We start from the raw sequence: 27,386 nt of genomic DNA, 5'->3' as shown, positions 1-27,386 counted from the left end.
GGCCCCCACTGCCTTCTGAGGCAGAGAATTCCACAGATTCACAACTCTCTGACTGAAAAAGTTTTTCCTCATCTCCGTTCTAAAAGGCCTCCCCCTTATTCTTAAACTGTGGCCCCTTGTTCTGGACTCCCCCAACATTGGGAACATGTTTCCTGCCTCTAACGTGTCCAAACCCTTAATAATCTTATACGTTTCGATAAGATTCCCACCGAGTCCGCGCCAACCAGCGATCCTCGCACACTAACACTATGCTACGCACACGAGGGACAATTTTACAATTTTACTCTGGACTGTCAGATATAATAACAGCTTTTTTCCACGTGTAGTAGCTCAACAACCAAAAGTCTGTAGTCTCTTTGTGCTCTGGTTTATTTCACTCACATGTTTAAACTGTAATGTTGTATTCTTGATGTTTTAATGTTTTAAGCTTTATTCTTAATTGTTTACTATATGTTTGTGTTGATACTTGTGAGCGCAGCACCAAGGCACATTCTTTGTATGTGTACATACTTGGCCAATAAACTTATTCATTCATTCATTCATTCAATTCATTCATTCATTCATTCATTCATTCATTCATTCATTACACCCAGCCAATTAACCTACAAACCTGCACGTCTTTGGAGTGTGGGAGGAAACCGAAGATTCTCGGAGAAAACCCAGGCAGGTGGTGGGGAGAACGTACAAACTCCGTACAGACAGCGCCCGTAGTCTGGATCGATCGCAGCTCTTTGGCGCTGTGAGGCAGCAACTCTACCGCTGCGCCACCGTGCCGCTCAATGAGATACAGTACAGAAACAAGCCCTTCGTCCCACCGAGTCCACACCGACAGAGATGCCCCATCTAAGCAAGTCCCATCTGCCCGTGTTTGGCCCATATCCCTTTCTCCATGGTAACTGTCCAAGTGTCTTTTAGAAATGTAGAAAATAGGTGCAGGTAGAGGCCATTCGGCCCTTCGAGCCAGCACCGCCATTCAATGTGATCATGACTGATCATCCAAAATCAGTACCCCGTTCCTGCTTTTTTTTCCCACATCCCTTGATTCCGTTAGCCCTAAGTGCCATATCTAACTCTCTCTTGAAAACATCCAGTGAATGGGCCTCCACTCCCTTCTGTGGCAGAGAATTCCATGCTCTGCAATATAAATGCTGTTGTGGTACCAGCCTCAACTACTTGCTCCGGCAGCTCGTTCCATACACCCACCACCCTCTTAGAGTATTGTTCAAGTATCTGTGAGATCATCTGACACTCAGTGTTAGCTGTGGCACACTGTGGTTCCAAGTCCTGAACTGTGAGCAAAATACCATTACTGCCATAAGTGGTGAATCAGTCTGTACGAAACAAGGGACCGATTCAGAAACCTCAGGGAGAGCCTGATGATCACTGTGGCTCGACGTGGCTGGAGTTAATGGGCGGCAGTCACATTACCCCAAATCTAATAAGATGTGACCTTAGCAACAGCTTTCCGAGCAGACTTTGTGAGACTTGATTAAGTGATAACATAGATCAAATGGACCATCTACCCCCTGATATTCTCTCCATCGATGGAAGAATAGGTTTGATCATTGCAGGAGACTGGAAATCTGTTTCCACCTCAACTGCTGAAGGACAATTTTCATAATTTCAAAAGTGATAGGTGCAGAAATAGGCCATTCGGCCCATCAGGTCTACTCTGCCATTCAATTCAATCACGGCTGATCTATCAGTCTGAAGAAGGGTCTCGACCCGAAACGTCACCCATTCCTTCTCTCCCGAGATGCTGCCTGACCTGCTGAGTTACTCCAGCATTTTGTGAATAAATACCTTCGATTTGTACCAGCATCTGCAATTGTTGTAACAATGCTTCTTGGCAATAAATCTTATACCGTTGGAAAGCCTGTTTATTTCCCTTTTAAATGGTGCCACATTTGTAAGGAACATGCATTTGTGGGATGAGCAGCAGAGCTGAGTATATGGGTTGCGCCCATGAAAAATTTGCCAAATCTTCTCTGCCAATGCCAAACAGCTTATTCTGCTGTTGCTATTGACTCTTGTTTTGAGCTTCTGGTACCCCCAGGTGCTGACAATCAGGTGCCTGATTGGCACCTGATTGGCAGCATCTGTGAGCATGGGCCCTGCTACAGTGGTCAGTAGGTGTCTGCTCCAAGAATCGGCATGCCACATTTGACTGATCTGGATAGGGCCCCTGCGATAGGGCAACTTCAAGCTGGTGTTCCGCAAAACCAAGTTGCGGCATTATTTGGAGTGAGCCCTAGTACCATCTCCAAAGTGAAGGCCAAGTTCCATATAACGGGGGATGTCAGAGACAGGCCGCGAAGTGGGCGTCCCACATGTGGAGGAACGTTATGTTCAGCGATGAGTCCAGATTCTGCCTACGGCAGTTGGATCATAGGGTCAAAGTGTGGAGAAGACGCGGAGAACGCTATGCTGATTGCTGCACCGATAGAGTAACATCTTTTGGTGGAGGCAGTGTGATGGTGTGGGGCGGCATCTCCCTCACTGGAAAAACGAGGCTTGTCATCATTGAAGGCAATCTCAACGCAGAGAGATATCGAGATGAGATTCTGCAACCAGTGGCAATCCCATATCTCCACAGTCTGGGACCGAACTCTATCCTCCAAGATGACAATGCTCTCCCCCACAGAGCAGGGTTTCTCAGAGACTACCTCCAGAATTTGGGAGTGGAGAGGATGGAATGGCCTGCCAGCAGTCCTGACCTCAACCCCATTGAACACTTGTGGGATCAGCTTGGGCGTGCTGTTCGTGCCAGAGTGACCAACACAACCACATTGGCTGACTTGCGACAAATGCTGGTTGAAGAATGGGATGCCATCCCACAACAGTGTGTGACCAGGCTGGTGACCAGCATGAGGAGGAGGAGGTGCCAGGCTGTTGTGGCTGTGTATGGTTCTTCCACACGCTACTGAGGCTCCTGTTTATTAAATGAATAAATTGTTAAATTGCCAATATGTCTTGTTTCTTCAGACTTCAATCATCCAATCCACCAAACAACACCGAACAAGAGTCAATGGCAGAATAAACTGTTTGGCATTGGCAGAGAAGATTTGGCAGATATTTCATGGGCGCAACCCACATACTCAGCTCTGCTGCTCATCCCACAATTGCATGTTTCTTACAAATGTGGCACCATTTAAAAGGGAAATAAACAGGCTTTCCAACGGTATAAGATTTATTGCCAAGAAGCATTGTTACAACAAAGAAATAATCTACCAAACACAAATTTCCTTACTTTTTGTGCTATGTTTATATGGCTGATCTATCTTTCCCTCCCAACCCCATTCTCCTGCCTTCTTCCCGTAACCACTGACGCCCGTACTAATCTTGGCATCTACTCTCGCTAGAGTTGCCAACTGTCCCGTATCAGCCGGGACATCCCATATTTTGGGCTAAATTGGTTTGTCCCGTGCGGGACCGCCCTTGTCCCATATTAGGCCCGCGGGCCACTGTCGGCCGGGACAGTGTAGGCTAACGGAGTGTGTTGGGGGAGCGGGGCCGAGTGTGTTCGCCTAACGGAGGTTGCGTAGCAACCCGCCTCCCGGCCCGGGCGGCCGCCGTTGGTGGAGCGGGAGCATGTGGACGCTGGCTGGGTGAGGTCACGTTGGGCGTGGGTCAGTGACATCACCTTGTCCCGTATTTGGGAGTGGGATAGTTGGCAACCATAACTCTTGTCCCCCCCCCCCCCCCCCCCTCCCCCCCCACCACCTTGTCTCACAACCTCCAGCAATTGTCTTCTCATTTTCCATTAATCGTGGGGCCAGCCCTGCATTAACAACCAATTTTCTCCGATTACTTTCGTGTGAGGGATGATTTGCTCTGTTAAAGGTGCTTAATACAATAATCAGTCCCGGCATTTCAAGGGGAATAAGTTGCATTCCGCTTGATATGTTGAATTTTTATTATTTTATAAATACATAGAGCAAACCTGTAATTTTATATAAATATCATCGTTTGCACTGTATAATGTTGATGGATTGCGAGACAAGCGATGTGCTTGTGTTGCATGGCGTGCCCTAAGGATGGTTTAAATCAAAGGTAGACACAAAATACTGGAGTAACTCAGCGAGTCAGGCAGCATCTCGGGAGAGAAGGAATGGGTGACGTTTCAGGTCGAGAGCCTTCTTCAGACTGATGTCAGGGCCAATTCTCTGGATGCTTTCAAGAGAGAGTTAGACAGAGCTCTTAATGAAAGCGGAGTCAGCGGATATAAGATTATTAAGGGGTTGGACACGTTAGAGGCAGTAAACATGTTCTCAATGTTGGGGGAGTCCAGAACAAGGGGCCACAGTTTAAGAATAACGGGTAGGCCATTTAGAACGGAGATAAGGAAAAACTTTTTCAGTCAGAGAGTTGTGAATCTGTGGAATTCTCTGCCTCAGAAGGCAGTGGAGGCCAATTCTCTGAATGCATTTAAGAGAGAGCTAGATAGAGCTCTTAAGGATAGTGGAGTCAGGGGGTATGGGGAGAAGGCAGGAACGGGGTACTGATTGAGAATGATCAGCCATGATCACATTGAATGGCGGTGCTGGCTCGAAGGGCCGAATGGCCTCCTCCTGCACCTATTGTCTATTGTCTATACAGACAGCACCCGTAGTCTGACAGTAACTCTACCGCTGCACCACCATGACCTCCCTCGCTGGAGTTTAGAAGGATGAGGTGGGAACTCATTGAAATAGTGAAAGGCCTGGATAGAGTGGATATGGAGAGGATGTTTCCACTAGTGGGAGAGTCTAGGACCAGAGGGCACAGCCTCAGAATGAAAGGATGTTCCTTTAGGAAGGAGATGAGGAGAAATTTCTTTAGTCAGAGGGTGGTGAATCTGTGGAATTCATTGCCACAGACGGCTGTGGAGACCAAGTCAGTGGATATATTTAAGGTGGAGAATGACCTATTCTTGATTAGTACGGGTGTCAGGGGTTATGAAGAGAAGGCAGGAGAATGGGGTTGAGAGGGAAAGATTGATCAGCCATGATTGAATGACACAGTAGTCTTGATGGGCCGAATGGCCTAATTCTGCTTCTAAAACTTAGGAACTTATGGTTTGTGAAGTTTAGTTTAGTTTAGTTTAGAGATACAGCGTGGAAACAGGTCCTTTGGCCCACCGAGTCCGCACCAAACAGCGACCTCCGCACATTAGCACTATCCTACACACACTAGGGACAATTTATATAAGAAAGTAACTGCAGATGCTGGTACAAATCGACGGTATTTATTCACAAAATGCTGGAGTAACTCAGCGGGTCAGGCAGCATCTCGGGGGAGAAGGAATGGGTGACGTTTCGGGTCGAGACCCTTCTTCAGTCTGAAGAATGGTCTCGACCCGAAACATCACCCATTCCTTCTCTCCCGAGATGCTGCCTGACCTGCTGAGTTACTCCAGCATTTTGTGAATAAATACCTAGGGACAATTTAAATGCAAACCATCACATCGTTGGAGTGTGGGAGGAAACGGAGGCAACCGGAGAAAAACCACGCGGTCACAATGAGAACGCACAAACTCCGGACGACAGCGCCCGTGGTCAGGATCGGACTCGGTTCCCTGGCCCTGTAAGGCAGCAAGTCTACTGAGAGAAGGCCCTGAAGCCGTTTCGCTGACAGACACAGTTTACATGAATCATAAGCAGCTTGCCGAATCCAGTCACCTGCACTTTCACAAACAGGGAAGATAAATAAGCCGCACTAACACAGCGTTATTTTTATCACAATTAAGTCACTCTGCCTTGACTACCTGCCAGCGCGGTGTGTGCTTGCTGTCTCTGTAGTGAAGCGAGCAAAGACAACAAGAGAGAGATGTCACTGAGATGGGAAAGGGAGAAAAGGAATCACCAAAAGTAGAAGTGTCGCGAAGAGGGACATGGTAAACAAAAGAGCGATTGAGACGTCAGGAGAAGTAGAAGGGAACGGTGAAGAAGTGTGCCAGAGAAAGAGAGAAAGTATAATCAACTGAGGATTAGGAAAGGACTCCGAAGACGTACAGGTGTGTAAGGTTAATTGGCTTGGTATAAGTGTAAATTGTCCCTGGTGTGCGTAGGACAGTGTTAGTGTGCGGGGATCGCTGGTCGGCGCGGACTCGGTGGGCTGAAGGGCCCGTTTCTGTGCTGTATCTCTAAACTGCGAAGGCGTGCAGCGTAGGTTTACGAGGTTAATTCCCGGAATGGCGGGACTGTCATATGTTGAAAGACTGGAGCGACTAGGCTTGTATAAACTGGAATTTAGAAGGATGAGAGGGGATCTTATCGAAACGTATGAGATTATTAAGGGGTTGGACACGTTAGAGGCAGGAAACATGTTCCCAATGTTGGGGGAGTCCAGAACAAGGGGCCACAGTTTAAGAATAAGCGATAGGCCATTTCGAACTGAGATGAGAAAAACTTTTTCAGTCAGAGAGTTGTGAATCTGTGGGATTCTCTGCCTCAGAAGGCAGTGGAGGCCAATTCTCTGAATGCATTCAAGAGAGAACTGGATAGAGCTCTTAAGGATAGTGGAGTCAGGGGGTATGGGGAGAAGGCAGGAACGGGGTACTGATTGTGAATGATCAGCCATGATCACATTGAATGACGGTGGTGGCTCGAAGGGCTGAATGGCCTCCTCCTGAACCTATTGTCTATTGTCTATTGATGGCATTAGAAAAATAAATCCAGGGACATTAACATTTATCCACAAAGAAAAATGCACAGACCATTCGAGATTGAATCACTCGCCTTACAGCGAATGCAGTGCCGGAGACTCAGGTTCGATCCCGACTACGGGCGCCATCTGTACGGAGTTTGTACGTTCTCCCCGTGACCTGCGTGGGTTTTCTCCGAGGTCTTCGGTTTCCTCCCACACTCCAAAGACGTGCAGGTATGTAGGTTAATTGACTGGGTAAATGTAAAAATTGTCCCTAGTGTGTGTAGGATAGTGGTAATGTGCGGGGATCGCTGGGCGGCGCGGACCCGGTGGGCCGAAGTGCCCGTTTCCGCGCTGTATCTCTAAATCTAAATCACTCTTTAATTCTAGGGGCACCTCAGGTTTAGGGTTGCCAACTTCCTCACTCCCAAATACGGGACAAGGTGATGTCACCGCCCCACGCCCCACGTGATCTCACCCAGCCAGCGGCCACGTGCTCCCGCTCCACCAATGGCGGCCGCCATTGGTGGAGCGGGAGCACATGGCCGCAGGCTGGGTGAGGTCACGTGGGGCGCGGGACGGTGACGTCAGTCACCCTTTGTCCCTTCTTTTGGGAGTGAGGAAGTTGGCAACCCTACTGATACGGGACAAGGGCGGTCCCATACGGGACAAACCAATTGAGCCCAAAATACGGGATGTCCCGGCTAATACGGGACAGTTGGCGACCCTAGCTCGGGTTCCAAAAGATGGCTGACTCCATTAGAAAACAGGTGCTCCTGGATTCACAAACAGATCTTTGATCATTCTTTTTTCAAATCATGACAACCTCATCTGACAAGTCTGATCAATCATGATAACCTTGAACAACTAGTAGCAGAATGTACAAGTACATCAATCCTCCATCCTACAGAAAAGCTAACAGACTAATCATCTCACCCATCTCACATAAAACATAGAAACACAGGAAATAGTTGCGGGAGGATGCCATTCGGCCCTTCGAGCCTGTACGCACCGCCATTCATTGTGATCGTGGCTGGCCATCCACAATCAGTAACCCGTGCCTGCCTTCCCCCCATATCCCTTGATTCTGCTAGCCCCTAGAGCTCTATCTAACTCTCTTTTAAATTCATCCAGTGAATTGACCTCCACTGCCTTCTGTGGCAGAGAATTCCACAAATTCACAATTCTCTGGGTGAGAAGGGTTCTTCTCTCAGTTTTAAAGGGCCTCCCTTTATTCTTAGACTGTGTGGCCCCTGGTTCTGGACTCCACCAACATTGGGAACATTTTTCCTGCATCTAGCTTGTCCAGTCCTTTTATATTTTTACACGTCTCTATAAGATCCCCTCTCATCCTTCTAAACACCAGTGAATACAAGCCCAGTCTTTCCAATCTTTCCCCATGTGACAGTCCCGCCATCCCAAGGATTAACCTTGTGAACCTACGCTGCACTGCCTCAATATCAAGGACGTCCTTCCCAAATTAGGAGACCAAAACTGCACATAATACTCCTGATGTGGTCTCACCAGGACCCTATACAATTGCAGAAGGACCTCTTTGCTCCTACACTCAAATCCTCTTGTTATGAAGGCCAACATGCCATTAGCTTTCTTCACTGCCTGCTGTACCTGCAAGCTTACTTTCAGTGTCTGGTGTACAAGGACACCCAGGTCTCGTTGCACTTTCCCCTTACCTAATCTGACACCATTGAGATAATAATCTGTCCCTTGTTTTTGCCGCCAAAGTGGATAATCTCACATTTATCTACATTATACTGCATCTGCCATGCATCTGCCCACTCACACAACCTGTCCAAGTCACCCTGCAACCTCCTAACATCCTCTTCGCAGTTCACACTGCCACCCAGCTTTGTGTCATCTGCAAACTTGCTGGTGTCATTTCTAATTCCATCATCCAAATCATTAATATACATTGTAAATATATTTTAATGATTGTACACTTTTCGCCCATAATTTTACAAATTTCAATCAGGTGTCATAGAAACATAGAAACATAGAAAATAGGTGCAGGTGTAGGCCATTCGGCCCTTCGAGCCTGCACCGCCATTCAATATGATCATGGCTGATCATCCAGCTCAGTAACCTGTACCTGCCTTCTCTCCATACCCCCTGATCCCTTTAGCCACAAGGGCCACATCTAACTCCCTCTTAAATATAGCCAATGAACTGGCCTCAACTACCTTCTGTGGCAGAGAATTCCACAGACTCACCACTCTCTATGTGAAAAAATGTGTCACCTTAACCTCCAGTGTCCCAGAGAAAACAAACCAGGTTCGAGAGGAAACAATCCAAGTTTGCAATGGCTGTAAAGTGGACAGGATTATTGAGGCAGATTCCACCAATTTGCACAAGTGTATGACAAAGATTCCTTCACCCCCTCCATAACAACTTGCCCAGTCCCGATTTCTTCACATCCAAAATTGTCACCATTTAATTATTTTGTGAAGGGCGGAACTCAAGAGTAAAGCAATTATTTGCGATTGATTTTCTTGTTTTTTTTTAGATATACGATAAGGTGGATCTTGCCCGCAGATGGCTTTAGATGAGGCGGGAAACCAAGGACATGAGTTTGATTTTGAGTTGAGTTGAGTTGAGTTCAGTTTATTGTCACGTGCACCAAGGTACAGTGAAAAGCTTTTGTTCCATGCTAACCTGAAATCATAGGGTCATCCAAAATGGCAGCAGCCCCTTCGGCCCATCTCGTCCATGCCAACCAAGAAGACCCACCTAAGCTAGCCCCAGCTGCCCGCAGCTGAATTGAACAAAATTTGAGGGGGCATTTAATACAGCCATATTTTAGGCACATTTATGTAAAGTCTTGATCCCTTAACAGTTTTAAAGTGCCAGTTTGTAGGTTAATTGGCTTTTGTAAATTATCCCTAATGTCAAGGATAGACTGGTGTACGGATGATCGCTGGTCGGCATGCACTCAATTGGCCGAAGGGCCTGTTTCCATGCAGTATCTACATTAAAAAAACCTGATTCATGACTGGTTCAGTAATAGCAAATGGCGTTCAGAATGGAATGACCAGTCTGAGGAAGGGTCTTGACCCGAAACGTAATTTGAGGAAGGACATTCTTGCTATTAAGGGAGTGCAGCATAGGTTCACGAGGTTAATTCCCGGGATGGCGGGACTATCGTATGATGAAAGAATGGAGCGACTGGGCTTGTATTCACTGGAATTTAGAAGGATGAGAGGGGATCTTTATAGAAACATATAAAAATTATTAAGGGATTGGACAGGCTAGATGCAGGAAACATGTTCCCGATGTTTGGGGAGTCCAGAACCAGGGGTTACAGTTTAAGAATAAGGGGTAGGCCATTTAGAACGGAGATGAGGAAAACCTTTTTCACCCTGAGAGTTGTGAATCTGTGGAATTATCTGCCTCAGAAGGCAGTGGAGGCCGATTCAATGGATGCATTCAAAGGAGAGTTAGATACAGCTCATTGGGCTAGCGGAATCAAGGGGTATGGGGAGAAGGCAGGAATGGGGTACTGATTGAGGATGATCAGCCATGATCACATTGAATGGCAGTGCTGGCTTGAAGGGCCGAACGGCCGAACGGCCAACTCTGGCACCTATTGTTTATGTACCTATGTATCTATGTCACCCATTCCTTCTCTCCAGAGATGCTGCCTGTCCCTCTGAGTTTTTTGTGCCTGTCTATGGAAGGAACTGATCTCGCTGCAAAGTTTCCGCTGTAAGAGACAATATGACATCTGTGTGTGTATGACCTGTACGTACCATCTCGTGAGTACAAGTGCCAAGATTCATCAGCCAGCTCTTTGGAGGAGCTGATGAATTTTGACAGGTTTGATATTGCTGGTTTTAGGCAGAGCATTGCAGTTGGGTGGCTGGGATTCACGACGTCTTGCTAAACACCAGTTTGCATTTGGAGTAACATGGTGCTGATCAGAAATGAAATGATGGGACGGATGATAGGCATTAGCCACCTGTTAGGATTGCTTTCACTTCTTGTCGTGCAAAGGCATCGGCTAAAAATAGACCAAACATTTCAATCCACTCGGAAAGCCAAGCATACAATCTTTGTCTTGGCACATCTGTCTGCCGGTTAATCTGAAGATTATGCTTTATGTTTTATTTGAATTTAATTCCTGTTATATCCCTGTTTATTGAAATCTGCATTCTTTTCAAGAACTGTTGATTCGAGGCTGAATTGAAGGCTTTCTCTGCTACAATAGACAATGCACCCGAGACTGTACGTCATAGCTTCAAGCTATGTCCAGCTTCAAGTTTCTGGGCACTCACATTTCGGAGGACCTAACATGGTCCACTAACACTGCTGCGCTGGTCAAGAAGGCACAGCAACGATTGTTCTACCTAAGAACACTGAAGAAGTCTGGTCTACCCCAACAGCTGCTGACGACATTCTACCGGTGCACCATAGAGAGCATCCTAACACATGGCATCCCTGTGTGGTACCTCAGCTGCACGGAGGCAGAGAGGAAAGCTCTTCAGCGGGTAGTCCATAGAGCTCAGAGGACCATCGGAATGCAGCTACCAGCCTTGGAGGGCATCTACAACACACGATGCCTCAGAAAAGCCACCAGCATCCACAAAGACTCTTCATACCCCTGCAACAGTCTGTTCGAACTTCTACCATTGGGCAGACGATACAAGGCCTTCTACGCCTGCACCTCCAGACTCAGGAACAGCTTCATTCCCAGAGCCATAGCTGCTATGAACTGGTCCTGCTGAGCCGGATGGTCACATCGCACAATGAACTGGCACAGGTCTACTTGCACTTTATTCTGTTTTAAAACTGTTCTAATTTGTTTAGTTGGGTTGTTGTTGTTTAAATTAATTAATTTATTGCATCGTATAGAAGTCGCATTCCCAATCTCGTTGTACCCTGTACAATGACAATAAAGATATATTGTATTGTATTGTATTGTAGGGTTGCCAACTGTCCCGTATTAGCCGGGACATCCTGTATTTTGGGCTAAATTGGTTTGTTCCGTATGGGACCGCCTTTGTTCCATATTAGGCCCGGATGGCGCTGTAGGCCCAGACACTGTAGGCCCGGGGGCTGCTGTGGGCCCGGACAGTGTAGATAGAAACATAGAAACATAGACAATATGTGCAGGAGTAGGCCATTCGGCCCTTCGAGCCTGCACCGCCATTCAATATGATCATGGCTGATCATCCAACTCAGTATCCTGTACCTGCCTTCTCTCCATACCCCCTGATCCCTTTAGCCACAAGGGCCACATCTAACTCCCTTTTAAATATAGCCAATGAACTGGCCTCAACTACCTTCTGCGGCAGAGAATTCCACAGATTCACCACTCTCTGTGTGAAGAAATGTTTTCTCATCTCGGTCCTAAAAGACTTCCCCCTTATCCTTAAGCTGTGACCCCTTGTTCTGGACTTCCCCAACATCGGGAACAATCTTCCCGCATCTAGCCTCTCCAACCCCTTAAGAATGTTATATGTTTCAATAAGATCCCCCCTCAGTCTTCTAAATTCCAGCGAGTATAAGCCTAGTCTAGTGTAAGCCTGGAGCCTAGTGTAGGCCCGGAGGCCCGGGCGCCGCCTAACGGAGGTTGCGTAGCAACCCGCCTCCCGGCCCGGGCGGCTGCCTTTGGTGGAGCGGGAGCACGTGGCCACTGGCTGGGTGAGGTGACTTGAGGGCGCGGGGCGATGACATCACCTATTCTCCCGTATTTGGGAGTGAGATAGTTGGCAACCCTAATACATCAGGGCCTAGATTTTCGTCAATTCTTGATTAGTGCAGGCGTCAAGGGTTACGGGGAGAATGGGGTTGTGAGGCAAAGATAGATCAGCCATGATTGAATCACGGAGTAGACTCGTTGGGTCGAATGGACCTATATCTTATCAACATGTCAAAAAATTACAAGAGGCATAGATTTGAGGCGGCATGGTGGCGCAGTGGTAGGGTTGCTGCTTCTCAGAGTAACTCAGCGGGTCAGGCAGCATCTCTGGAGAACATGGATAGGTGACGTTTCACAGAGTGCTGGAGTAACTCAGCGGGTCAGGCAGCATCTCTGGGGAACATGGATAGGTGACGTTTCAATTTGGGACTCTTCTTCCTGAAGAAGGGTCCCGACTAGGGTTGCCAACTTCCTCACTCCGAAATACAGGACAAGATGACGTCACCTCCCCGCGCCCGGGCGGCCGCCATTGGCGGAGCGGGAGCGCGTGGCCGCTGGCTGGGTGAGATCACATGGGGCGCGGGGCGGTGACGTCACCCTTTGTCCTTTATTTGGGAGTGAGGAAGTTGGCAACCCTACTAATACGGGACAAGGGCGGTCCCATACAGGACAAAGTAATTTAGCCCAAAATAAGGGACTTCCCGTTTAATATGGGACAGTTGGCAACCCTAGTCCCAACCCAAACATCACCTATCCGTGATCTCCAGAGATGCTGCCTGGCCTGCTGAGTTACTCCAGCACTTTGTGTCTTTCCTTGGTAAACCAGTATCTGCAGTTTGTTCTCATAAGTGATAGGAGCAGAATTAGGCCATTTGGCCCTTCAAGTCTACTCCGCTATTCCATCATGGTTGATCAATCTCTCCCTCCTAACCCCATTTTCCTGCCTTCCCCCCATAACCCCTGACACCCGTACTAATCTAGAATCTATCTAGCTCTGCATTAAAAATATCCACTGACTTGGCCTCCCCAGCATTTCTGCGTTCAGACTGTCAGTTTGTTGCCTCCACAGATGCTGCTTGACACAATAGACAATAGACTATAGACAATAGGTGCAGGAGGAGGCCATTCGGCCCTTCGAGCCAGCACCGCCATTCAATGTGATCATGGCTGATCATTCTCAATCAGTACCCCGTTCCTGCCTTCTCCCCATACCCCCTGACTCCGCTATCCTTAAGAGCTCTATCTAGCTCTCTCTTGAATGCATTCAGAGAATTGGCCTCCACTGCCTTCTGAGGCAGAGAATTCCACAGATTCACCACTCTCTGACTGAAAAAGTTTTTCCTCATCTCAGTTCTAAATGGCCTACCCCTTATTCTTAAACTGTGGCCCCTTGTTCTGGACTCCCCCACGCTGAGTTCCTCCAGCACTTTGTATTTGTTTTACTCAGGATTCAAGCATCTGCAGTCTCTTATATCTCCAGTTTTTACCAGTTAAAACCAGATGGACAAGAAACTAGATACGAAATAAAGAAAAACACTTGTGCCTTTTCCTTTGTGCAAATCAATAACAAAAGCATTTGATAGGTTTTGAAGATTTGTACCTCATTTCCCAGCAGGAGTTTTACTGGTGAGGAAATTGCTCAGATCATTTACTGCTGTGCTTTACATTACCGTGTGGATCATTTTCTCATTGTATTCAAGCACATGACAATGAAAGAGCGGCACGGTGGCGCAGTGGTAAAATTGCTGCCTCACAGCGCCACAAACCAGGGTTCCATCCAGACTACGGGCTAGGGTTGCCAACTGTATTAGCTGGGACATCCCGTACTTTGGGCTAAATTGGTTTGTCCCATGCGCAGTGCTGCAGTGCTAATTATATAGCAGCCGGAGCTGTTACTGGTGCTGGAGCAGCTGCTGTTAAAATTCCCCGCTGTTTATTTTGACTTTTTTTAAACAGAGATGACGGAGCCTCTGGCGATCCCCGGCAGCACTGCACACCTGCCCGTACGGGACCACCCCTGTCCCGTATTTGGCCCGGACGGTGCTTTAGGCCCGGACACTGTAGGCCCGGACACTGTAGGCCCGGACACTCTAGGTCCGGACACTGTAGGCCCGGACACTGTAAGCCCGGAGGCCCGGACACTGTAGGCCCAGACACTGTAGGCCTGGACACTGCAGGCCCGGACACTGCAGGCCCGGACACTGTAGGCACGGACACTGGAGGCCCGGACACTGCAGGCCCGGACACTGCAGGCCCGGACACTGCAGGCCCGGACACTGCAGGCCCGGACACTGCAGGTCCGGACACTGTAGGCCCGGACACTGTAGGTCCGGACACTGTAGGCCCGGACACTGTAGGCCCGGACACTGTAGGCCCGGACACTGTAGGCCCGGACACTGTAGATATGTTGTAAAAAGATGGGTAGGTGTCTTTTCGGGACTTTAGTTTAGTTTACTTTAGAGATACAGCGTGAAGACAGGCGCTTCGGCCCATCGAGTCCGCGCCGACCAGCGATCACGCCATATGCTAGTTCTACCCAACCCAATAGGGACAATTTTCAGAAGCCAATGAACCTACAAACCTCGATGTCTTTGAAGTGTGGGAGGAAACCGGAGAAACCCCACGCAGGTCACGGGGAGAAAGGTGACAAACTCCGTACAGACGGCGCCCGTACTCAGGGTGGAACCCGGGTCTCCGGCGCTGTGAGGCAGCAACACTACCGCTGCGCCACCGTGCCGCCCCGTCTTCAGACTGATTGTAGGGGTGTGGGGGGGGGAAGGGAAAGCTAGATGAGTGGAGCGACAGATGTGGAGACCGCAGTGAGTCAGTCCACAGGAGTCGCTGTGTTCCGGACGCCATCTTGGCCTGTTAGACTTACAAGCGCAAATCCTCCCGTCAACCCACAAGGGACTGCAGCAAATGGCCATCTCCGAGTCCCACCACTTGTTCGAAAAGCTCCATCAGCCACCACTTTGTGACATGCTCTTGCCAGCGTGGAACAGCAGCCCGATAGATCCTGACTAAATGGATTAATTGCAGTCTGTGGTTTCTGTCATGGATTGATTTAATGTAAGAAATCATTATATTATAATCTGCAATCTAAGCAACGTAGCCTAACCTCCTAATTAGGATGAAAAGCTCGGCAAATTGCAACGACCAAAAGTCAGAGCAAGTCAATATTTTTAATAAGGATTAATTAAAAACTCCACAAGGTCGTACAAAGAGCCACGTTGCCATGTATATTGATTAACAGTTGATATAACATCTCATAAGGAACTCATTACTGGAGCGTCAATCAGACAGGACCCTGTCTCTAATTATTGACCTATTTCGATACAGAGTAAAGGAAAACAAAGCACCACTGGCTGGCGTGTCCAGGTTTAGCCGTGCCGCACCTCTGAGCTTTCATACGTGTCTTGTTCACCGTTCGCCACAAGTTCATTAACTCCGTTGACAAGGGTGGCTTGAAAGTGGGGCGCAAAGAGTGACGATCGGTCGAGCTGCCGCCTCACAGCGCCGGAGAACCAGGTTCGATCCTGACCGGGCGCTGTCTGTACGCAGTTTGTACGCTCTCCCCGTGACCCGCGTGGGTTTTCTCCGGGATCTCCGGTTTCCCTCCTCACTCCAAAGACGAGCAGGTTTGTAGGTTAATCAGCAGATATATATATATCTGAAGAAGGGTCTCGACCCGAAACGTCACCCATTCCTTCTCTCCAGAGATGCTGCCTGTCCCGCTGAGTTACTCCACCATTTTGTGTCTATCTTCGGCCTACAAATATACACTGTATATATGTAGATGTGTCTACTTTGAAGAAGTTTAGAAGGATGAGAGGAGATCTTATCGAAACGTATAGGATTATTAAGGGGTTGGACAAGTTAGAGGCAGGAAACATGTTCCCAATGTTGGGGCCACAGTTTAAGAATAAGGGATAGGCCATTTAGGACGGAGATGAGGAAAAACTTTTTCCATCAGAGAGTTGTGAATCTGTGGAATTCTCTGCCTCAGAAGGCAGTGGAGGCCAATTCTCTGAATGCATTCAAGAGAGAGCTGGATAGAGCTCTTAATGATAGCGGAATCAGGGGGTATGGGGAGAAGGCAGGAACGGGGTACTGATTGAGAATGATCAGCCATGATCACATTGAATGGCGGTGCTGGATCGAAGGGCCGAATGGCCTCCTCCTGCACCTATTGTCTATTGTCTATTGTCTATTGTCTCCTCCTCTCTCCGACGAGAGTTCTGCAATACCCTCTCTTGCTGCTCCCCCTCTGTGATTCCTCCTGCTCCACGACTCTGCCACCACGTTTATCTCTCCACATCATCGTCTATACTTCTCGTTTCCCTTTCCCGTGATTCTCAATCTGAAGAAGGTCTCGACCAGAAACGTCACGCATTCCTTCTCTCCAGAGATGCTGCCTGTCCCGCTGAGTTACTCCAGCACTTTGTGTCTATCATCGGTGTAAACCAGCATCTGCAGTTCCTTCCTGCACATATATGGGTATATACGCATGCATACACATCAAACAATAACAGGGCAAAAGGCCAAAACCACTGCCCCCAAAGTCTGAAGGAGGGGCCTCGACCTGAAACGTCAGCCATTCCTTCTCTCCAGAGATGCTGCCTGACCCGCTGAGTTACTCCAGCATTTTGTGCCTGTCCTCCAAGTCTATGTCGTTTGGTGCACATTTGGAGGTTTTGGTGTTTAATGGCTGCAGGGAAGAGGCTGCTCCTGAACCTGGACGTTACAGTTTTCAATCTTCCCGATGTCAGGAGTGAAACAAGAATGTGGCCAGGGTGGTGTGGGTCAGTGAGAGTGTGGCCAGGGTGGTGTGGGTCAGTGAGAGTGTGGCCAGGGTGGTGTGGGTCAGTGAGAGTGTGGCCAGGGTGGTGTGGGTCAGTGAGAGTGTGGCCAGGGTGGTGTGGGTCAGTGAGAGTGTGGCCAGGGTGGTGTGGGTCAGTGAGAGTGTGGCCAGGGTGGTGTGGGTCAGTGAGAGTGTGGCCAGGGTGGTGTGGGTCAGTGAGAGTGTGGCCAGGGTGGTGTGGGTCAGTGAGAGTGTGGCCAGGGTGGTGTGGGTCAGTGAGAGTGTGGCCAGGGTGGTGTGGGTCAGTGAGAGTGTGGCCAGGGTGGTGTGGGTCAGTGAGAGTGTGGCCAGGGTGGTGTGGGTCAGTGAGAGTGTGGCCAGGGTGGTGTGGGTCAGTGAGAGTGTGGCCAGGGTGGTGTGGGTCAGTGAGATTGTGGCCAGGGTGGTGTGGGTCAGTGAGAGTGTGGCCAGGGTGGTGTGGGTCAGTGAGAGTGTGGCCAGGGTGGTGTGGGTCAGTGAGAGTGTGGCCAGGGTGGTGTGGGTCAGTGGGAGTGTGGCCAGGGTGGTGTGGGTCAGTGAGAGTGTGGCCAGGGTGGTGTGGGTCAGTGAGAGTGTGGCCAGGGTGGTGTGGGTCAGTGAGAGTGTGGCCAGGGTGGTGTGGGTCAGTGAGAGTGTGGCCAGGGTGGGTGGGTCAGTGAGAGTGTGGCCAGGGTGGTGTGGGTCAGTGAGAGTGTGGCCAGGGTGGTGTGGGTCAGTGAGAGTGTGGCCAGGGTGGGGTGTGGGTCAGTGAGAGTGTGGCCAGGGTGGTGTGGGTCTCTGGTGATGCCGGCTGCCTTTTTGAGGCAGCATCTGCTGTAGATCCCTGTGATGGTGGGGAGGCCATTACTTGAGATGGACCTTCGATGGTGGGGGGGGGGTCAGTACCCATGATGGACCGGGCAGTGTCCACCGCTTTTTGCCGTCTTTCACGCTCAGTTGGGATTTTACATCCCTAAAAAAAAAATTGCTTGGGAATTACTTTACCAATACTCCCATTCCGTCTACACTCCCCCCCCCTCCCCCTCCTCTCCCATCAGTAAACAGATAACCATCAAACACACAATTAAGATTCACTTTGAAAGGCCCAAGTTATCTCCCAAGGCTCAGGCATTCCCAGACACAGCAGAACCTGACAAGGAAACAAATACCTGTCTAACGATTTCCAAACTAGGCCTGAATATTCATGTCACAGGGAGGAACTGCAGATGTGGTTTATACAGAAGACAAACACAAAATGCTGGAGGAAGTCAACGTGTGCCGGGCAACATCTCCGGATGGAATGGAATGGGTGAGGTTTCGGGCCGAGAGTCCGACGAAGGGTTTCGACCTGTCCGGAATGTCGCCAGTTCCTTCCCACCAGAGATGCTGCCTGACCCGCTGCGTTACGACAGCCTTTCGGCGGCGGCGGGGCCTCACGAACGTCCCACGATTAGCGGTCGCTGAGCGTAGGGGGGGGGGGTGGGGAAGACAATGGGGACCGGGCGTGTGGGACGGTGGGAGAACATAGGGGGACCCAGTGTGGGGGAGTGGGGGGGGGGGCACTCTAGTTTTAGAATCCTCTGCTCAGGGGATAAGTCTTCGTTTGTTTGTTTGTTCGTGCGTTCTGCCGTCCATCAGTCGCGTGTCTTTTTCCTTTTCTTTCACTTTTAATTTAATTTTTAATTTCAGGTTTTCATGTACCTTATTGTATGTTGTGACTGTTGTCAGACCAATTTCCCTTCGGGGATGAATAAAGTTGTATCATATCGTATTTCGTACAGTGAAGAAAGCGAATGGTATGTTAGCATTCATAGCGAGGGTATTTGAGTATAGGAGCAGGGAGGTTCTGCTGCAGTTGTACAGGGCCTTGGTGAGACCACACCTGGAGTATTGTGTACAGTTTTGGTCTCCTAATCTGAGGAAAGACATTCTAGCCTTAGAGGGAGTACAGAGAAGGTTCACCAGATTGATTCCTGGGATGGCAGGACTTTCATATGAAGAAAGACTGGATAGACTCGGCTTGTACTCGCTGGAATTTAGAAGACTGAGGGGGGATCTTATTGAAACATATAAAATTCTTAAGGGGTTGGAGAGGCTAGATGCGGGAAGATTGTTCCCGATGTTGGGGAAGTCCAGAACCAGGGGTCACAGCTTAAGGATAAGGGGGAAGTCTTTTAGGACCGAGATGAGAAAACGATTCTTCACACAGAGAGTGGTGAGTCTGTGGAATTCTCTGCCACAGAAGGTAGTTGAGGCCAGTTCATTGGCTATATTTAAGAGGGAGTTAGATGTGGCCCTTGTGGCTAAAGGGATCAGGGGGTATGGAGAGAAGGCAGGTACAGGTTACTGAGCTGGATGATCAGCCACAGCGAATGCAGCGCCGGAGACTCAGGTTCGATCCTGACTACGGGTGCTGCACTGTAAGGAGTTTGTACGTTCTCCCCGTGACCTGCGTGGGTTTTCTCCGAGATCTTCGGTTTCCTCCCACACTCCAAAGACGTACAGGTATGTAGGTTAATTGGCTGGGTAAATGTAAAAATTGTCCCTAGTGGGTGTAGGATAGTGTTAATGTGCGGGGATCACTGGGCGGCACGGACTTGGAGGGCCGAAAAGGCCTGTTTCCGGCTGTAGATATATGATGATGATGATGATGAATGACGGTGCAGGCTCGAAGGGCCGAATGGCCTACTCCTGCACCTATTTTCTATGTTTCCAATTATCTCTCTTCAACTTACTGCGGTACTTTACACCTTTAAACAAGAGACACGGTTGTCTGTAAATATCTCCACGATCATCGTCCCTTATTTCTAATTACAAGAGGTTGATTGCAATTAATTGAATGAATGGATAATTGATTGAGCTTATTAATTCTTGACTTTATGAAAACAGAAAACACCAATCTTCTGAGAAGTGTATAATTTTCCACAGCACATATTATTGACCACGTCAAATTCCCACATCAACTGATACAGTCGAAGCACAGCCCGGCTTAAGATGTGCCCTGTCCACTGAAAATCTGCAAATCACAGCCAACAAACAGCGTGATACAGACTGATGATGTCTGCAAGCCGTAGAGTTTTTCCTGCTTTAACGCTGCCTTTTGAGCTCGGACCAGGTTACAGGCGACAGGATTATTTATCTCTTTCGGCAGAGAGTGGGTGTGTAGCTTGGGAGGGTCCTGGTATTAATTCCGGGGTTGCTTTCAACTGTACGGCACAGAACACAGACAGCAGTAGTCCCTGAATGCCAACTTCATCACAGCTCCAGCGATTATTGCCTGAAGTCATGGGTTATATTTAGAAAATTAGCTGTTTTTCAATTTACATTTTTATTGGTTTTACAAGTAAACAGCTCCAGTTATGGCGAACTAATCATCTTATCCGGAACCTCAAAGGAATGCTGGACACGGACAGGGTGCAAGACCAATGAAAATCGCAGAGGTGGAAACACTTTTAGCCTGGGGAGGCAGCTGGAAAAATAAATAATTTTATGCGTTGTAAATAACTTTTACTTATGATCTCTGAGGTTAAGATGAATCATTTCTTAAAAAGCTTTCCTTGTGATTTTAGATGAATGAAAGCCGATTACAGAATTATTAGAGGCTTTTGTACTTTGTATTTTTACAGCTCTTTTGATAATGGAGCAGGCGTTTCAAGAACAAGAACCGTTAATCTCAGATTCTGATGATCCTTTCCCCCAGATCTCACAACTCTCACTCCCCTCCTTCCTGTTTCAGTCCACGAACCAAGAATTGGCGTCAAACAAAAATTACACCTCTTCCAAATGGTCCCTCTCCCCCCCCCCCCCCCCCCCCCCCCAGAGGCTTGTAGGAGAAGAGTTTGAAGGAGGCCCCCGACCCAAAACATCACCCATCCTTTTTCTCCAGAGATGCTGCCCGACCTGCTGAGTTACAATAGACAATAGACAATAGGTGCAGGAGGAGGCCATTCGGCCCTTCGAGCCAGCACCGCCATTCAATGTGATCATGGCTGATCATTCTCAATCAGTACCCCGTTCCTGCCTTCTCCCCATACCCCCTGACTCCGCTATCCTTAAGAGCTCTATCTAGCTCTCTCTTGAATTCATTCAGAGAATTGGCCTCCACTGCCTTCTGAGGCAGAGAATTCCACAGATTCACAACTCTCTGACTGAAAAAGTTTTTCCTCATATCAGTTCTAAATGGCCTACCCCTTATTTTTAAACTGTGGCCCCTTGTTCTGGACTCTCCCAACATTGGGAACATGTTTCCTGCCTCTAACGTGTCCAACCCCTTAATAATCTTATACGTTTCGGTAAGATCTCCTCTCATCCTTCTAAATTCCAGTGTATACAAGCCTTGTCGCTCCAGTCTTTCAACATATGACAGTCCCGCCATTCCGTGAATTAACCTAGTAAACCTACGCTGCACGCCCTCAATAGCAAGAATATCCTTCCTCAAATTTGGAGACCAAAACTGCACACAGTACTCCAGGTGCGGTCTCACTAGGGCCCTGTACAACTGCAGAAGGACCTCTTTGCTCCTATACTCAACTCCTCGTGTTATGAAGGCCAACATTCCATTGGCTTTCTTCACTGCCTGCTGTACCTGTATGCTTCCTTTCAGTGACTGATGCACTAGGACACCCAGATCTTGTTGTACGTCCCCTGTTCCTAACTTGAGGACTTTACTCCAGCACTTTGTGTCTATCTTTGGTGTGAACCAGCATCTGCAGGGTTTTTTTTCCGTTCTGTTCGGTGTTCTCTTTTCATAAGTGATAGGAGCAGAATTAGGCCATTCGGACCATTGAGTCTACTCCGCCATTCAATCATGGCTGATCTATCTCTCCCTCCTAACCCCATTCTCCTGCCTTCTCCCCATAACCCCTGACACCTGTACTAATCAAGAATCTATCTATCTCTGCCTTAAAAATATCCAATGTCTTGGCCTCCACAGCCTTCTGCGGCAAAGAATTCCACAGATTCATAGTAAATATAGAAAATAGGTGCAGGAGGAGGCCATTTGGCCCTTCGAGCCAGCACTGCCATTCATTCACCACCCTCTGACTAATGAAATTCCTCCTCATCTCCTTCCTAAAGGACCGTCCTTTAATTCTGAGGCTATGACTAGTTCTAGACTCTCCCACCAGTGGAAACATCCTCTCCACATCCACTCTATCTAGGCCTTTCACCATTCTGTACGTTTCAATGAGGTCCCCCCTCATCCTTCTAAACTCCAGCGAGTGCAGGCCCAGTGCCAACAAACGCTCATCATATGTTGACCCGCTCGTTCCTGCGATCATTCTTGTCACCCACTGACGATAGAAATCTGCTTTTACTCGGCGTTTCACACGGTCTGGTTTACTCAACGTCTCACATTGCGGCTGTATCCGACCAAGGATCTTCGAAGCGGCAGGAAAGGCCCTGTCCCAGTTACACCATTGTTACGGCGACTGCCAGCGACTGTCAAATTCATAGCAGATCGGCAAAACTTTCTTTTACCCTACGACGATGACCACGACAATGACCACGACAGTGACCACAACAGTGACCACGACAATGACCATGACAATGACCACGACAATGACCACGACAATGACCACGACAGTGACCACGACAATGACCATGACAATGACCACGACAGTGACCGCGACAGTGACCACGACAATGACCACGACAATGACCACGACAACGACCACGACAACGACCACCACAACGACCACGACAATCACCACGACAATCACCGCGGCAATGACCACGACAATGACCGCGACAATGACCACGACACCGACCACGACAACGACCGCGACAATGACCATGACAATGACCACGACAATGACCACGACAATGACCACGACAATGACCATGACAATGACCACGACAATGACCACGACAATGACCACCACAATGCCGAGTCAGGTCGATACAAGTTACTTTTTTGTGAAACCAGCACTTGGCTAAGTGATTACACCGTCTTCGGAAACATCGGTACATTCCCACGCTTACCTGACCGTCAAACCGTCGCCTCCGATCTACCCGTCAAATGTCCCGACGGTAAATAAATTGATTAAACAAAACTATCTCCTGGTCTCTTCAAATGCCTTTTCTTAATTTAATATTACGTGCTTCTAAACGCATCTGCGACAACCTGGCGAACCTGGGGCCAACGTGCGACAGACAGTGGCCGCAATAAGCTACGATACCTGGCCACAAGCCAACTGTCAACGAGACATTTCTATCTGGAAAATGTTTCCGCGACGCGCCGAGATCCGCTACGATTCATTGAAGACTCCTCACGATCACGCCCGCGACACCCCGGCAAACGTTCGGCAACAGCCTAGTCACCGGCAGTCGCCTTAAAATCGCCCAAGTGGGACAGGCCCTGAAGTAACACATACATTTCTCGGCAAGCGCACTGTGGTCGGGAGACAGAACACGTTGTGTAAAAGCTAACACCTGTACGTATAATCTCATGAATATCACATGAGATGAGCATGTCATTTGCCGAGGAGTCGTACAATGTTTGCACAAGAGATGTTTGTACAGCTGCTGTACCTGTCGGAGGTATCAGATAACGTGTAGAGTGATCCCTCCCACAGCAACTCGACTTGTCATGCATGCAAACATCAGCTCCTCCGATTTAATGGGGATGAAGTACAGACCATGATTGTGCAGGGAGAGATCGTTTCCAGTCTACATTGTACATGCACGTGCCAGGCTCACAGAGTCATAGAGTACAATAGACAATAGACAATCGACAATAGGTGCAGGAGGAGGCCATTCGGCCCTTCCAGCCAGCACCGCCATTCAATGTGATCATGGCTGATCATCCAACTCAGTATCCTGTACCTGCCTACAATCCATACCCCCTGATCCCTTTAGCCACAAGGGCCACATCTAACTCCCTCTTAAATATAGCCAATGAACTGGCCTCAACTACCTTCTGTGACAGAATTCCAAGGAATTCAATGTGATCAGGGCTGATCATTCTCAAACAGCACCCCGTTCCTGCCTTCTCCCCATACCCCCTGACTCCGCTATCCTTAAGAGCTCTATCTAGCTCTCTCTTGAATGCATTCAGAGAATTGGCCTCCACTGCCTTCTGAGGCAGAGAATTCCACAGATTCACAACTCTCTGACTGAAAAAGTTTTTCCTCATCTCAGTTCTAAATGGCCTACCCCTTATTCTTAAACTGTGGCCCCTTGTTCTGGAATCCCCAAAAATTGGGAACATGTTTCCTGCCTCTAACGTGTCCAACCCCTTAATAATCTTGTATGTTTCGATAAGATCTCCTCTCATCCTTCTAACAATAGACACAACAATAACGATGGGCCGATGCAAGACCAAGGTGAGCAAATTGGGCTACGCAGGTGTGGCAGACACAGAATGCGAATGTGGAAGGTAGACACAATGTGCTGGAGTATCTCGTCCGGTCCGGCAGCATCTGTGGAGAACATGGATAGGTGACGTTTCACAGAGTGCTGGAGTAACTCAGCGGGTCAGGCAGCATCTGTGGAGAACATGGATAGGTGACGTTTCACAGAGTGCTGGAGTAACTCAGCAGGTCAGGCAGCATCTGTGGAGAACAAGGAATGCGTGACGTTTCGGGTCGAGACCCTTCTTCAGACTGATGTCAGGGGAGGGGAGGGGGGGGTTTTAGTTTAGAGATACAGCATGGGAACAGGCCCTTCCACCCACCGAGTCCATCCATCACCCGCTCACACTCATTTTGTGTTATTCCACTTTCACATCCGCTCCCTCCACACCAATGACAATTTACAAAGGGGCCAATTAACCCACAAACCCGCACGTCTTTGGGATGTGGGAGGAAACCCACGCGGTCACGGGGAGAACGTGCAAACTCTACACAGATAGCACCTGAGGTCAGGATGGAACCTGGGCCTCTGGCGCTGTGAGGCAGCGCCTCTACCAGCTATGCCACCTTCCAATGTGGACCGAACCATGAAAGCTTCTTCACAGCAACCATCAGACTCCTGAACACTGCAACACCAAGCGGAAGCCTTGAGCTGCATCTGATCTGCACTGGACCTTGTTTTCGTTCGACTACTTACTTCAATTTTGCGCTATTATGGTCTGGTTATGTCGTATTACCGATTATTAATTTATTGTATTATTGATCATTGCATATTTATGTGTGTGTTAATGGGCCTCTTAAGCTGCAGCAACTAAGAGTGTTGTTGTTCCATTGCCAAAACACATGATAATTAAACACTCTTGACTCTCTTAAAGTATTTTATAGACTGTAATCTGCTCTGTGATGTTGTGAGGTGGTGCATCGGTAGAGTTGCTGCCTTACAGCGCTTGCAGCGCCAGAGACTCGGGTTCGATCCTGACTACGGGCGCCGTCTGTACGGAGTTTGTACGTTCTCCCCGTGACCCGCGTGGGGTTTCTCCGAGATCTTCGGTTTCTGCCCACACTCCAAAGACGTGCAGGTTTGAAGGTTAATTGGCTTGGTGTAATTGTAAACTGTTCCTGGTGTGCGTAGGATAGAGTTAGTGTACGGGGCGATCGCTGGTTTGTGCGGACCCGGTGGGCCGAAGGGCCTTTTTCTGCTCTGTATCTCTGGACAGGCGGGACTGTCATATGGTTATTAAGGGGTTGGACACGTTAGAGGCAGGAAACATGTTCCCAATGTTGGGGGAGTCCAGAATCAGGGGCCACAGTTTAAGAATAAGGGGTAGGTTCATTTAGAACGGAGATGAGGAAAAACTTTTTCAGTCAGAGAGTTGTGAATCTGTGAAATTCTCTGCCTTAGAAGGCAGTGGAGGCCAATTCTCTGAATGCATTCAAGAGAGAGCTGGATAGAGCTCTTAAGGATAGCGGAGTCGGTGGGTATGGGGAGAAGGCAGGAACGGGGTACTGATTGAGAATGATCAGCCATGATCACATTGAATGGCGGTACTGGCTCGAAGGGCCGAATGGCCTCCTCCTGCACCTTTTGTCTATTGAATAAATGAAACTAAACGCCACATTTGAAAATTTCAGGTTTCTAAAGAAGTTGTTAAATATTTCTTTCTCCCCCAGTCCTGTAGAAAAATTGATTAGAGAAAGTCCCTCAAGCCCTGGGGAAAACAGAAAGTGCTAAAATAGTTGAGATTTCTTCATGCCCGCTCCCTAAATGGTATAAAACCATTTCTTTGACAGGCTGTGATGAAAGAGGCAAGTTTCACACAGGGGCCCATGAGAAGAAAAGACAGAATATCTCACTGCATTTGTCACTTTCAGTAGAGAATGTGAGGCCCAAAATTCAGCTGTGACTAAAATAGCACTCCAATTCTCAAAGGGTTGATGCCGACCTGTGGAAGCACAGGCAGGAGGAGTTCATGTGGTCGCTGTTGCTCGTTAACACAGCCTCTGGCCTTCACCCACTGACCTTTCAGTAGTGCCCTTCACCTCAGTCTTGGAAACAATCAAAGAACTTGAAACATGGAACATAGAACAGCACAGCATAGGAACAGGCCATTCCGCCCACCATAACTGTGTCAAACCTCGGACGATGCTTGTTCAGACTTTGCTGACTTTACCTTGCACTAAGTAGGGATCGGAGAGGTAACCTTTCCACACAAAGGGTGGTGGGTGTATGGAACAAGGTGCCAGAGGAGGTAGTTGAGGCTGGGACTATCCCAACAGTTAACATAGAAACATAGAAAATAGGTGCAGGAGTAGGCCATTTGGCCCTTCGAGCCTGCACCGCCATTCAATATGATCATGGCTGAACAAAATATGATCATGGCTGATCAAGAAACAGTTGGACGGCTACATGGATAGGACAGGTTTGGAGGGTTATGGACTGAGCGCGAGCATGTGGGGCTAGTGTAGCTGGGACATTGTTGGCCGGTGTGGGCGAGTTTGGGCAATGGGCCTGTTTCCACACTGTGATTCTATAAACGTTAGTCCCTTATCATGTATCTGTACACTGTAAAATGGCTCGATTATAATCAAGAATTGTCCTTCCACTGACTGGATAGCACGCAATAAAAGCTTCTCACTGTACCTAACATGTGATAATGAACAAATCTAAACTGAACTGAAGATAGACACAGAGTGCTGGAGTAACTCAGCGGGTCAGGCAGCATCTCTGGAGAGAAGGGATGGGTGACGTTTCGGATCCAGACTCTTCTTCAGGCTGAACTGAAACTGAACTGAACTGATGCCAAGATAAACTAATCTCATCTTCCTGAATACGATCCATATACTTTCATTCCCTGCACATCTATGTGCCGATCTTATAGACACTTAAACACCACTGCCTCCACCACCCACCTCGGGCAGCCAATTCCAGGCC

The 27,386-nt window shown here is 48.5% G+C and overlaps 1 protein-coding gene across 10 annotated transcripts in view; it reads right to left on the bottom strand.

Annotated features, from left to right (window-relative positions):
• Nucleotides 1-27,386, bottom strand: part of LOC144600001 (teneurin-2-like) — a 1,473,402-nt gene that overhangs the window by 811,779 nt on the left and 634,237 nt on the right. The gene's annotated exons all lie outside the window — the stretch shown is intronic.

The sequence above is a fragment of the Rhinoraja longicauda genome, chromosome 14 (assembly GCF_053455715.1).
Source record: "Rhinoraja longicauda isolate Sanriku21f chromosome 14, sRhiLon1.1, whole genome shotgun sequence".
NCBI classification, from domain to species: Eukaryota; Metazoa; Chordata; class Chondrichthyes; order Rajiformes; family Arhynchobatidae; genus Rhinoraja; species Rhinoraja longicauda.
The sequence above is the reverse complement of the archived record's forward strand: the minus strand, read 5'-3'. Positions and strand labels throughout refer to the sequence as shown.